Source organism: Uloborus diversus, chromosome 9 (assembly GCF_026930045.1).
Source record: "Uloborus diversus isolate 005 chromosome 9, Udiv.v.3.1, whole genome shotgun sequence".
NCBI lineage: Eukaryota > Metazoa > Arthropoda > Arachnida > Araneae > Uloboridae > Uloborus > Uloborus diversus.
Genome location: NC_072739.1, coordinates 124,301,971 through 124,314,678, shown reverse-complemented (window position 1 = coordinate 124,314,678; position 12,708 = coordinate 124,301,971).

Here is a 12,708-nt window from a genome sequence, read left to right as displayed (position 1 = left end):
ACACTACGTCCATTTTCCAGAAATTTTAAATTACTTCTTTTAAAACATTTCGGGGAAAGTTGTCATATTTCTAATGAATGTTTTACTGTTATTACTCTAGGATAAATTCATTGTGTGTATGTTAATTGAATTTCTTTTTAATTAGAAAGCCGCTTGGTGAATTTGGCGATGAATTATGGAGCTGCGGAACTATTTTACACTTGAAAGCTACAGTAAATGTAGTTTTAATATATTTTTTGTTTATTTGGCAAAATATTTTTAATTTCAAAGGATTGTATTTAGGATTTCAAAGGGTGTTTACGCCTTTTAGTAAAAGGATATGATTATTGATTATTTGACATCAAAAGTGAGGGGAGATCGAGGAGGGTATTTTTTTTTATTCTAGAAATTGTTTTTTCTAACTAACCCTTTTCTCAATCGATAGCTTTTCTATAAATAAATTCTTTGCCACATGGGGTACGGGACTTCCTTTTTGTCCTAGATGTACCGTGTTTTTGAATTACGTTGTTTATCTGCTGGGGGAAAAACGTTGCTTTCGTTTAAACGTTTTGGTTAGAAAGATTGGATCGCTTATCGACAGGAGTTCGCTTACCTTCGCTGATTGGGTGTGATACTGTAGCGCGGTCGCTTTGACGATAAACAACAGATTTACGGGATCCCAAATATCGAAATATCCTCGTAAGTTCCCCACGCTACCGGATCACTGAGAAGAGATTTAATTCATGCTCTAAATACCGGACTGGGTTCCGGTAGCTTGGTAACTTGGCGCTGAGCAACTCAGTCTAGGATTATTGTTATAAAGCACCCGTAAATGTAATTCAATATTTTGCGAAATGTTTTGAATTTCAAAGAAACTTTTGATTTGTTTTTAACCGAATAAAATATGCGACGTCTTTTTCTCTTTTTTTCTGGTGATGATTTTCGAATGTCCCACGGTGTTTTTTTTTTTCGTTGTACGGATGGGATGGCCAATTATTCGGAGTTCGCTTCGCACTCTAACAACTGGGTTACGGTAACTTGGTCACTGGGCGAGTTTGGCAATAAGCAATAGAGAAGTGGAATTATTTTACATTTGAAAGATACTATTTGATGTATTTTTCGTTTATTTGGCAAAAACATTGTAAATTGCAGAAGAAACAGCTTCACTCGCTAAAGAGTTTTAAAGCAACTGTAAATCTATGAGGAGATAACATTTCCGGGCTTATTGGCCGTGGTCTAATTGGCATAGAAATTCCAATTAATTAATTAATAATTATAAATTAATAATTAATTAATTAATAGTTTGGAATTTCTACTCCAATTAGACCACGGCCAATAAGCCCGGAAATGTTATCTCCTCATATTAACGCCGGCCGTGAAAGCCCTAAACAGTATTTAACTGTAAATCTAATTTAATGTTTTGGTGAATAGTTTTAAATTCCAACGAAACTTTAATAGTTTTTTTTTTTTTTTTTGAAAAAGTGTGTACGCATTTTGTACAAAGAAAAATTATCATTTCACATCAGAGGGGGGGGGGGGGGCGTTTTATTTTATTCAACGGACTTCCTTTAAATTTTAGCGCGGGCATCGCAGTGCGGTTACTACTAATAAAAAATAAAAGTAAGATTTTAAAGAAGTTCTGGAAGGAAGTCTGTGACGGGCCTGCGTCCAGGAGACTCCATAGCACCTGCAACCTTGAAATTGTCTACAAAATAACTTCGAGCCCCGGTGTAATTTTTAAATTCAAATTTCGCGTAAATTGCCTATTATTGCCAATTAAAGGGGGAGGGAATACTTGCACATAATAATAGCATATATCGTTGGAAAGTAAAATTTTCCGCGTGCTACGCAATTTGTTTCAATGCTTCAACTTAAATACGGCGGGAGTTATTTGCGTTTTTAGCTCGAACTTTTTTAGGCTTGGCTAAAATTTAGGCACTACATTCTTCAATAAATCTATCAGTAAAAATTGAAGGAATTGTCCCACAGTTTTCTTTTTGACACCACTAGAAAGAGCCGCTTTTTTTACTCCAGGTCGAAAAACTAATCTTCTATTTCTAAAGGAGAAAAAAGTTACAAGCCGCTAAAAATCAATTTCGAATAATCTAATCTCCATTAAAATTATTGATGTTCTATTTGGCGTTGCCATAGTTTCGTCTTTTAGATTCGCTTATTTCTTCTTTCTTATTCACAAATTTTTAGGGTTTCGATTTTAACGGAAAATCTTATACTCAACTCAATTCAAGCCCTGAGCAAAGAACAAAATATATTACTAGAGACCACGAATATGAAAGTGACTTTTCAAACGTACAAAACAGCAGTTTTGCAATGCTCGGGAGCACCTTAGCCTTTATGGATCTGCAAGTTGGTACAAATTATTTTGAAACCCGGGGGAGGGGTGCTTTTTGTTCCAAAGGGAGCTAGCTCATAATGCGTTTTTAATATGTTTGTTTTTAATTGACGATTTAAATCTTTGCGAATCAAATAAGATTGCAAAGCAATTTTCAGGAGTTGTTGAGCGTTCGCGAGCAGGGAGCGGAGCCACCTAGTCTTACAAAAAAAAATATATTTTGTTGATCATGATAATTATTTATGTTTAATATCCTACATTAATTACGTTTTTCATGAGCTAGTTCTTTTTATAAATGTATTTCTAAAAAGAGCCAAATTCTTGAGCAGCGAGGCACTCAACCTAACGATCTCAGATTTTCATAAAACTTTTCGCAATCTTTCTCTTTTAAACAATTTTATTATAAATTTAAAAAAAATCTATGATTCATAATTTATAATTAATAAGTTTTTAAATTAATTCAAAATTACTTTTAGTAACTGGCAGCGTGTAATTTGAAATGTTATAACACAAGTTATATACTGCCATGGGCAGGTAAAGGGGAGTAACTGCAATTTTTTTTCTGAGCAATCACGATGGCTTATTGCTTTCATTTGACTGTTTCGATGTCCGATCATTTTATTTTCCCACAGCCACCCTCCGCACCATCACCATGGACCGGCCGCCTCACGATGCTGCTCCTATAGCGAAAGTCGTCTCCAGGTTGCGTCAATATCCTACACTTACACGCATACATACACGCACGAGCAAACAAACACATACACATGCATACATACACCTACACACATACACAAACGCATACATACACCTACACACATACATACACCTACACACATACACAAGCACATACACACACACGCATACATACAGACACCTACACATACACACACACCTACACACAACTACCCACACACTCATGCCTACACACACATACACATTCCCCCCCCCCCCACCACAAACACTCATACACACAACTGCCCACACACTCATACCTGCACACAGGCACACACGCCTACAAACACACACACACATACACTCGTGATTGCGGAAACATAATTTGAATTTCAGATGTCAAAATTCAAATTAATTTTTAATTTTTTTAAATTCGTTTTTTGCCATCTTTTGTACGTTAGCTTTATTGTACATGTTTATTTTATTTACGCTGGAGAAAAAACGTCTAATCCTAACATATCCGCATTGTTTGTATTGAATCCAAAGCGCGTTTCTTCAAATGTCTGAAAAACTGATTTTTGCAAGTATTGCCGCTTACCTGCCCACGGAGAGTAGAATAACAGCTTATTTTGAAGACAATGGGGTCTTTTCCAAAATTTTAAAAGTATTTTTTTCTGAAAGAGCATGCTTAAAAACATAGGATCTGACCCTTTTTTAAATAATTTGTTTAAGTTAAATATCTTTAAAAAATTACTTAAATCGTTGCGCTTTCATCGTTTAACGCTTCTGTCGATGACCATGCCATTCAGTGTTGTCATTCACGGAACAAAATATTTAATTATCATCTTTGCTCACGTATATTGGCAACGATATGGTTGTAAGCAAACGTAATGCGCAATTTTAATTCGCTTCTTGATTATCATAACGTGGATACGCGATAGAAAGATGCGCCAAAGAGCATCATTTGCGACGTCATTAAGACCACGCGTTGTTTGAAAAATCGGACATTTAAAAAAATTAATTAAAAAATAACTGTTGGGAAAATGAAAGTATTTTCTGGTTCCATGTTTTTTTTTTTTTTTTGCTTATTTTATCAATTTTAGTGACAAAAAGTACTACTTTTGACTGAAGGAAACAACCCCATTGTATGAACTTTGATATTATACTTGTATATAACTTGAGAAATTTTCAAAAAAAGAAAAAGAATGTTCTCAAAATAAAAAAAAGTTCGTTATTGTTAAACATGTTGTCTTTTAAATGTTTTGAGAAAAAAAATTAATGTAGTTCAATAAGTGCATATAAATATTTTAGAGAGGAATAATGAATGAATCAACAGTTACAGTCAATTAGATGGTCAGGTTGTATTTTAATAGCCTTTTTTGTTGATTTTGTTCCGAGTGACCTTATTTAATTCGTACATTGAGAGAAAATTAGGGGAAATGGTTCCCGTTTTCTGCGTTAGTCGCCTTCTTTGCATTAACTTACTTCCTTTTGTTACTCATTAAGTTGTTCTTGATTCGACTCTTTCCTGCAAAAAGGGAATATTGGCCGAAGTAGGGAATTTTCCAAACAGAAATTTAATTCAGTACATAGAACCAATTTCATGAATGTGGATGATATTTGAATCAACCAGGAAAGGTTAATGGGTAATCTTGTTTATCTTATTGTATTATAATGTTAGCAATTAAAGTGCTTATTTATTGTTTCTAGTTTTTTAATTTGGTCATTTTGTAATAAATATTCCGCGATGTAAATAGGTTTCACTGTTTTCAATTTCGTTACTATTAGACATTGAATTAGTTTATGATATTTTTTTAAAATACAGTTAATGGGCTTTTTAAGGCGACCTACTATTTTGCGCGACTTCTTTAGAGCGACCGATGCATGAAGTCCCATTTAGAGGCGTCCCGATGGGAGGTTACTGTGAATTTGCTTTTTCGGCAAATTTTGTCTGACAAAATTATCATCATTCGGCAAAAATTTGGAGTTCTATTCGGCAAAATTATCATCGATCGGCGAAATTTCAATCTACATTCGACAAAATTTAGAGCTTTTTTCGGCAGAATTATCATTATTCAACGAAATTTGGAGTTCCGTGAGTAAAAATTTGCAGCTTCATTCGGCAGAATTATAATTATTCAGTAAAACTATCATTATTTGGCACAATTTGAAGCTCTATTCAGCAAATGGAGAATTTCTGCCCTTCCAAAAATTCAAGTTTGGGAAGCTTCTGATTCCTCTTGCCAGTAAATAGATGTATTGTAATTTTAACATCCGTTAGAACGTACAAACTGAACTGTTCCTTTTAATTGCGTTCAAAATCAAGTTTAAAGTTTTTGTATTCTTAATGTCATTGATTTTATACTATAAATTTTATGTTTTCACTAGTTTTATTAAAAGGAGTCTAACTCCTTTTAATAAAACTGAAGAAATAATGAGTGCCTCACACAAACAAGACATTGTACAAAAACCGCAGCAGTATGAAAATATTTAATTTTAAGATTAAAAACTAGAAATCTTCTACAATAATTAAATGTAAGGATAAACTATATTTTGAAAAAAAAAATCAAATGAAGCAGAAAAAACGATTATCTCTAAATAACGAAATAACTGATTTCTGTCAGTTATTTCCATCGTATTTTCCTGCTGGATATATAATGCGGTTGTTTCCTTCAGTCAAAAGTAGTAATTTTTGTCACTGAAATTGATAGAATAAGCAAAAAAAAAAAAAAAATCATGGACGCAGAAAATACTTTCATTTTCCCAACAGTTATTTTTTAATTATTTTTATTAAATGTTCTACTTTTCAAACAAGGAGTGGTCTTGATGACGTCACAATTGATGCTCTTTGGCGCGTTTTTTCTATGGCGTTTCCACGTTATGATAATCAAGAAGCGAATTAAAATTGCGCTCTACGCTTGCTATCAACCAAACGGTTGCCAATACATGTGAGTAAAGATGCGAATTAAGTATTTTGTTCTGTGAATGGCAACACTGAGTGGCATTTCATCATTTGTGATGTCATCGGCAGATGTATAAACAATGAAAGCAAGTTTTTTTTTTTTTTTTTTTTTTTTTTCAAAAATATTAAACTCAAACAAATTATTTAAAAAATAGTCAGATCCTATGTTTTTAAGTATGCTCTTTCAGAAAAAAAAATACTTTTAAAATTTTGGAAATGACCCCATTTTAAAGTTATGCGAATGTTGTAGCACAAAATTAGAAAACAAAAGGTGCAATAATTTATTATTATTTTAGTTTCTTTACCCTTCTTTTAAAATGAAGCATAACTTGCGAAATTATTTTAAGTGTTTTTAAATATTACTAATATAGATGCAATACCTTGTATAGTTGCATTTAACGAACTTTTGTTTTAAGAGACCGATTTTGTTTGGACGACAAGGGTCGTTACACTGAGCGTCGACTATAATAATAAAGTGCTTAGGATCCCTAATGTATTTGAATTATAAAATGTACATTTAAAGCACTAGTGTTGGTACATTTTGGTGACCTCCTTCAAAATACACATTTTATTTTTTTGTTTTCGCCCCCGCCCCGATAAAAAAAAACTCTTCCGATTTTTGTTTAAGAGGTTTTTTCAACTCTAACAGAACTCGATTGAATCAAATACAATCAATTCTATCTACCGAAAGGCCATTTCTTTTGCTTCACCCGGGAGAAAATTTCTCGCTACGCTATTAGAAGATATAAATTATTCTAATCGAGCACAATCAAGTTGAAGGATTCCCTTAGTATTTTTTTCAAGCCACTTTTTTAACTATTTCAACGTTTCATGGAGATATTTAGGAAATTTTCAAATTATGCGTCTATTTTTCACTCAGATGTAATAACAACACACGTCAAAATTAAAGAAAAAAATGTTTTAATTAAAAACAATCAAATATTTACATGAAATAAAAGAACTCCATAAAATATGACCATTTAAGTCCAAACTATATGAAATTTAATGGAAAATAAACAGCGTTTTATCACACAAAGTTTGCAAACTACTTCATACGCGTATGATGCTTAGCAAATTACTGCATTGGAGTTTCAAGGAAAAAGGGTGATGAAAACGGAACCTTAGATTAAAATTTGACAGGAAAATTTTGCCTGAATGCAAAATATTCCTTTTATTTCGTACAAAGGAAGTAAATTTCATACGGTTACGCGAGACACACGAATATTAAGCATTGTCACAAAAAATTCAAAAGTCCAAAATATACAAAAACAAAAAGTTGCGTCATCTCCGTACGTAGAGCTATCGAAAATCATGCCATAACTCCAACGGAAAAAAAACAGATATCTTACCATTTCCGTGGGGAATAGAATGATTTTAGTTCAATAGATTTGTAAACCGCAACTTGTTTTATCCCAATTTGTTTCCTCAGGGATCTTTTCACTTTCAAATCTTTTAATGCAGTAATTAATGTTTATAAAACTTGTGAAGACATGCGTGCCCAAATTCCAGTTAATTACTTTCAAATTACCAGGGTTGTTTACAAACATTGATTGATTCGAAAGTTGTTTTGGGCTTCGTAGCTCTTCTTTTGTAAAAAGTCTTCCTAAGTTCGTTTTTAACAAATTGAAACGAGGATTTTCTTTATTGGAGCAAATTATTGAAAGAGAAACATGTTATTGGAAAGAAAACTTTGAATGAATTCTATTATTCGAAATAATTGTTGAAATAAGAATTCTATTATTGGAACGAATAAATTAAATGCAGAACTTTATTATTGGTACAAGTTATTGAAATGAAGGCTTTTTACTTCCTTTTACAAAAAAGGAAGTATTGTATTCACGAAAAAAAAGTCATTCAAAAATCGGCCTTAATTTCCACTTTACTCACCCCCGAATTAATGTTGAGTGTATTTTTTTTTCAACCCGACCACACGCGGATAAATGCCTAAGAACGTATAAAAACCCGAAGTATCCATTTTGACATTCCCCGAGTTAATTACAACGACTTTTCTCGTGACGTCCGTATGTACGTATGTACGTATGTGCGTATGTGCGTATGTATGTCGCATAACTCACAAGAACGGTATGTCCTAGAAAGTTGAAATTTGATACGTAGACTCCTAGTGGGTCTAGTAGTTCATCTCCCCTTTTGGTTGCGTTCCGGTGTTTCTAAAGGGGTCTTTTGCCCATTTTTTGGGGGAGGGGAATCATTGTTAATTTCGATGTATACTCAAGTGTTGTTATAATTTGGCAGACACTTGGCGATATATCGCCAGTCTTTGGCGATTTTTTTTTTTTAATCTCTTTTCAATTTGGTCACTGATGGTGATATTTAGAGAGTAAACTATTGAATCACATGAAAATTGCCAATAATGTGAAAATGACATTAAAATTGGAGTAAAAAAAAATCATGTGATGCACACATCAGCTCGTTTTTTTTATTTTTTTTTTTTTTTTACTGAAATGAATTATGGAGACAAATAAATGTAAAACTTTTGACTTCGTCAGATGTCTGAGTTACATCTCAAGTCCTTCACCCATGTGCATGCAATATAACCCTTTGGGACTGATTTTAGCAGTAAAATGTTTTAATCCCGGTAACAGAAACACCGTGACGCGGGTCGCAGATTATTAAGGATGTTTCCAAATAATTTATAAATTGAAAAGCTTTTTTTTCCCTTTTTCTGAGCGAATTTCTCAAATTTAAATCAGAAAAATATATAGTAAGATAATAGTAAAAAATAACAACGTCAAAAAGCACAAATTGCAGATTACTGCGGACAAGCGTTTCGGTGTTACAAGGAACGCCTTTTTCAATGCAAAAAGTAATGAGCTCATTACTTTTTGCATTGAAAAGGCGTTCCTTGTAACGCCGAAACACGTGTCTGCAGTAATCTGCAATTTGTGGTTTTTGACGTTGATCGGTTACTTTTCAGCAGGAAGTTATTTTTTTATCTCAGAAAAATATAGTTCAAACTGAAATTTAAAAAAATAAAAATAAGAAAAAAAAATCTTTGAAGGAGTTTTAAGTCATATTCAAATTTTTATACTGTAACCTTTTTCTGTCTCAAATTTTATTAATTTTAATGCTTGTTGCTCTAAAGACGGAGTTTGCTTTTTAATGGATAGTTGACGTTACAACTTTATGATTGGCTGTTTCCAAAATTATACTTTCCGCTAGCTGAGACAATGTTTCGAAACTTTTCACGAGTCTAGTAAATGATGAGTTGGAGTCCAAAATCAACCGTTTAACAGATAATGGTAACGTTTAGGTCTCTTGCTCGAGCGACGTCAATTTTAACGTTTGTTGCTCCAAAGCCGAGTTCGATGAGTTTGCTTTTTAATTGTTGGTTAACATTACAAGTTTGTAATTATCAGTTGTCAAAATTTTTCATTACACAAGCCAAACTATTTTTTAAAAACTATTTGCGAATTCAATAAATGAGGGATTGAAGCCAGATATCAACCATTTTGACAGGTAGTCAAGTTGCTTCTGTGATGCTAACATTTAGGTCTCTTGCCCTGTGCAATTAATCTTATGTTCTTCCTTTGGGATTAAGTACTATTAAGGTCCGAAAGTGGAACATTTTTTTGGGTAAGGAGGGTGTGGGTTCCGGACCTTCCTGGGTTAAAACACTACCTCCGTATCCACATTCGTGCTCATCTTTACCCTTGAACTTCCTTCTCAGTAAGAAGACGTGCTCACGATCGGTAATGATTGACGAGCTTTAGGTGCCATATGGGTTTCCGAACTTTCGTTATGAAAGGTCAAAGAAATTAAAAAGACGCGTTAATAGTGGGTGTTATTTTTAGTGGGGATGATTGTCGCTGTGTGTTTTTTTTTTTTTTTTTTTTGGAAAAGTATAGTTTCTTTTCTTTAATTGGATTCGTGCTGAAGTTTTTTGTTAAACTATTTTCAAATTTTATGTTTGGTGTTGCTTAATTTAAACACTGTCACGTGTGTAATTATCACATTTTTTTCAATAATGTTTGAAAAGTTTAAAAATTGTATTTTCATGAAGTTTTTGTCTTTGGAAACTGAGTTTAATAGTTTCAAATGGGGACGAGCATCACAGCAGTGTTGGCGTCATTTTGAACATTACGTGAAATAATCGCGTCTCTATTGGAAATAAATACAGGTTTTGACTAACCATTATATGTATTAATTGAATAAATAGCTTAGGAATAATATTAGGATAAATTGTATTCTTCACTTTACTCGTAATGACAATAACAGTAAAACTTGTAAAAACAATACAAAAAAAAATAAATAAATAAAAAAAAAATAATAATAATAAAATGTCATTTTTTATTTGTGACCCAAAAAAGTAATGGTTTCCTTAAAATTATGTAACTAAAAGTTGTCAGTAGTTCCCAGTGGAAGAATTATGGACTTTCTCATGCATTTGAATCGTATAAGTTTGGATTTAATTTGTTTTACGGATGAAAATGGTTTTTCACTCTTATAAACTTTGTAAGCAAAAAAAAAAAAATGAAACGGCTTATCTGTTGAATTTCTCACATTAATTTTTGAGTTAATTTGCACATTTTTTCTTTTTTGTGTGACTAAAAGCGAAAAACTGATGGATAATCATATTAAGTCAAAATTCCTCAAAGGGTTCAATCTTAGGTAATATTGTGGCTTTTATCTGGCCTTGTACTGTAAACGGCAGTCTTTTTTTTTCTCTTTCCACACCTTCCTTGAAGGTTTTTAAAGCAGATTCTTACTTCATTCGATAGAAAAAAAATCAGAGATACTTCAATGTATAACTTCTGTGCCGATTTCACTGGACTCAAAATTTTTCAAAGAAGTAATTCGCAGAAATGTTTTTTTTTTATTTCATCATTTTCATTATTCGATTTTAAGTGTGGAAAAAAGTGAAAACGAGCTATAGAAGATTGTTTTGTCAGCTGCCATGCTCAAAAGAGGAGAAAATTACTTGTTTCGATACCATAGAGAAATCATAAGCAGGCATCAGGACTCTCTTTTTGCCTAGTTTGCCAAAATATGGCAGAAGTTTAAAAAAATAATTTTGACACTATTAAAAAATTTAGCATGCGTGAAAAGGACAGTAAAATGGTACTCAAATGGCAGCTGTAATGATCAACTTTAAAAGCATGAACGAGAAAATTATAGTAATAAATGTATGCAAATACAAAGTTAGATGACATTTTATGGGATTAACAAATAATATAATGGATCAATGAAAGTTCCTCATGAAACTGCTTGACATAAAACTGCCATCACATGAACTGTTAATTGGTCTTGAAGCCATGTGATCAGAATAATTTTATTCATTCACATATTCTAATTGTGTGATTAGACCCTTCAGTACCTAAATAAAAAAGATGGATACCCTTTGCGTGACCTAGCGAATTGATACCGTTTAACTCTTCCGCCATTGTCCTTGAAATATTCCTCCTTTGGCCTTCAAGCAAGGCCACATCCACAGGATAGTGGACCGGAATCATACCACGACTCTTCATTTGGTAATTTCCTTTAGCCAATAAGTAGGCCGGTAAGTGTTCTTAGTCTTCCCTTTGGGGCTTGTGGAATCGAGACTTCCAAGATCGTTAAAAGAATCTCTACCTTGAGGAAAGCAAACCTCTGTTTTACTATCAAAGGTGGAAGATTCAGGTCATTGTGCGACTTACGTTTCTGTTATAAAAAATGTCGATAAAAGTTGAACTGAGTGTAAAGATGATCTACTTTTGTTTCTGTGAAACCAAATACAAAATTATGACCCAATTTTATAAGTATAGCTTTACCGGAGGTGTATTGAATTTGTACTAGTTTAGAAAGGGCGAGTTACTGTTTCTCAAAGTAAAAGTCTGTGGAAAGGAGATTTTATTTTGACCTAGTTAGTGAGTCGGGGGCAAGACATAAAAGTGTTTTGCTGCCCGTAACGACAAACCCGGAGAATACTGAAAACTAGAAAATTAATCCTTTTGTTTTTTATGGTCCTCACGATTTAGGCATCATAAAATATCACTTTTTTGCGATGCTGTAGATATCTAATAACGTGGTAATTGGAAAGGGAGATTTGTTTTCAGATATCATTCGAAATATCTCCCAGATTTTTTTTTTTTTTGAAACAGTTGTAGATCTTGAGGTTGTTTTTGCGAGTCGTTGGAGGGTTGCCATTCTGTGGAAAGTAATTGCAATTAGAAATTTATTCCAAGTCATAAAATTGGTGCTGATTAAAAAGCTTTTGTAAAAACAATTTTCAGTAATTTATAAAATGCATTTTATGAACTAATTTACCTCCTATATGTTGGTTGTTTTGAACTAAAGTAGGCGTAAGTAACTGTATATTCTGAAAAGAATAATGATTATTAGGAAATTGTTTTAATAATAATACTAGGAAAATGTTTCGAAATAAAGTGTTATTACCTCCTAAAAAAAGTGTTTTTTTTCCGCCGTTTTTTAACTCTACTAGTAAAAAAAAAATCTCTTCTGATGCTAGAATTGTTCAGGAAAGAGGAGTTTGGAGAAGGGATCATATTTCAAACATTCCACAAGAACATACTGCTTACTACGAACTTTCTAAGAGTACCGATTGTTAATTCACTGCTTAAATGTGAATGAAGAATACTTTCAGATAGATGATTTGCCAATAAAGAAATATGGCAGCTAAAAGTTTAATTTCAGCAAGTCTCGATATTTCTGGCACCATCAAATTGTTATGTTTTATTCAAAGTTATAAATGTTCGATTGTTGGTTCCTAACAGAATGAACACGCAAA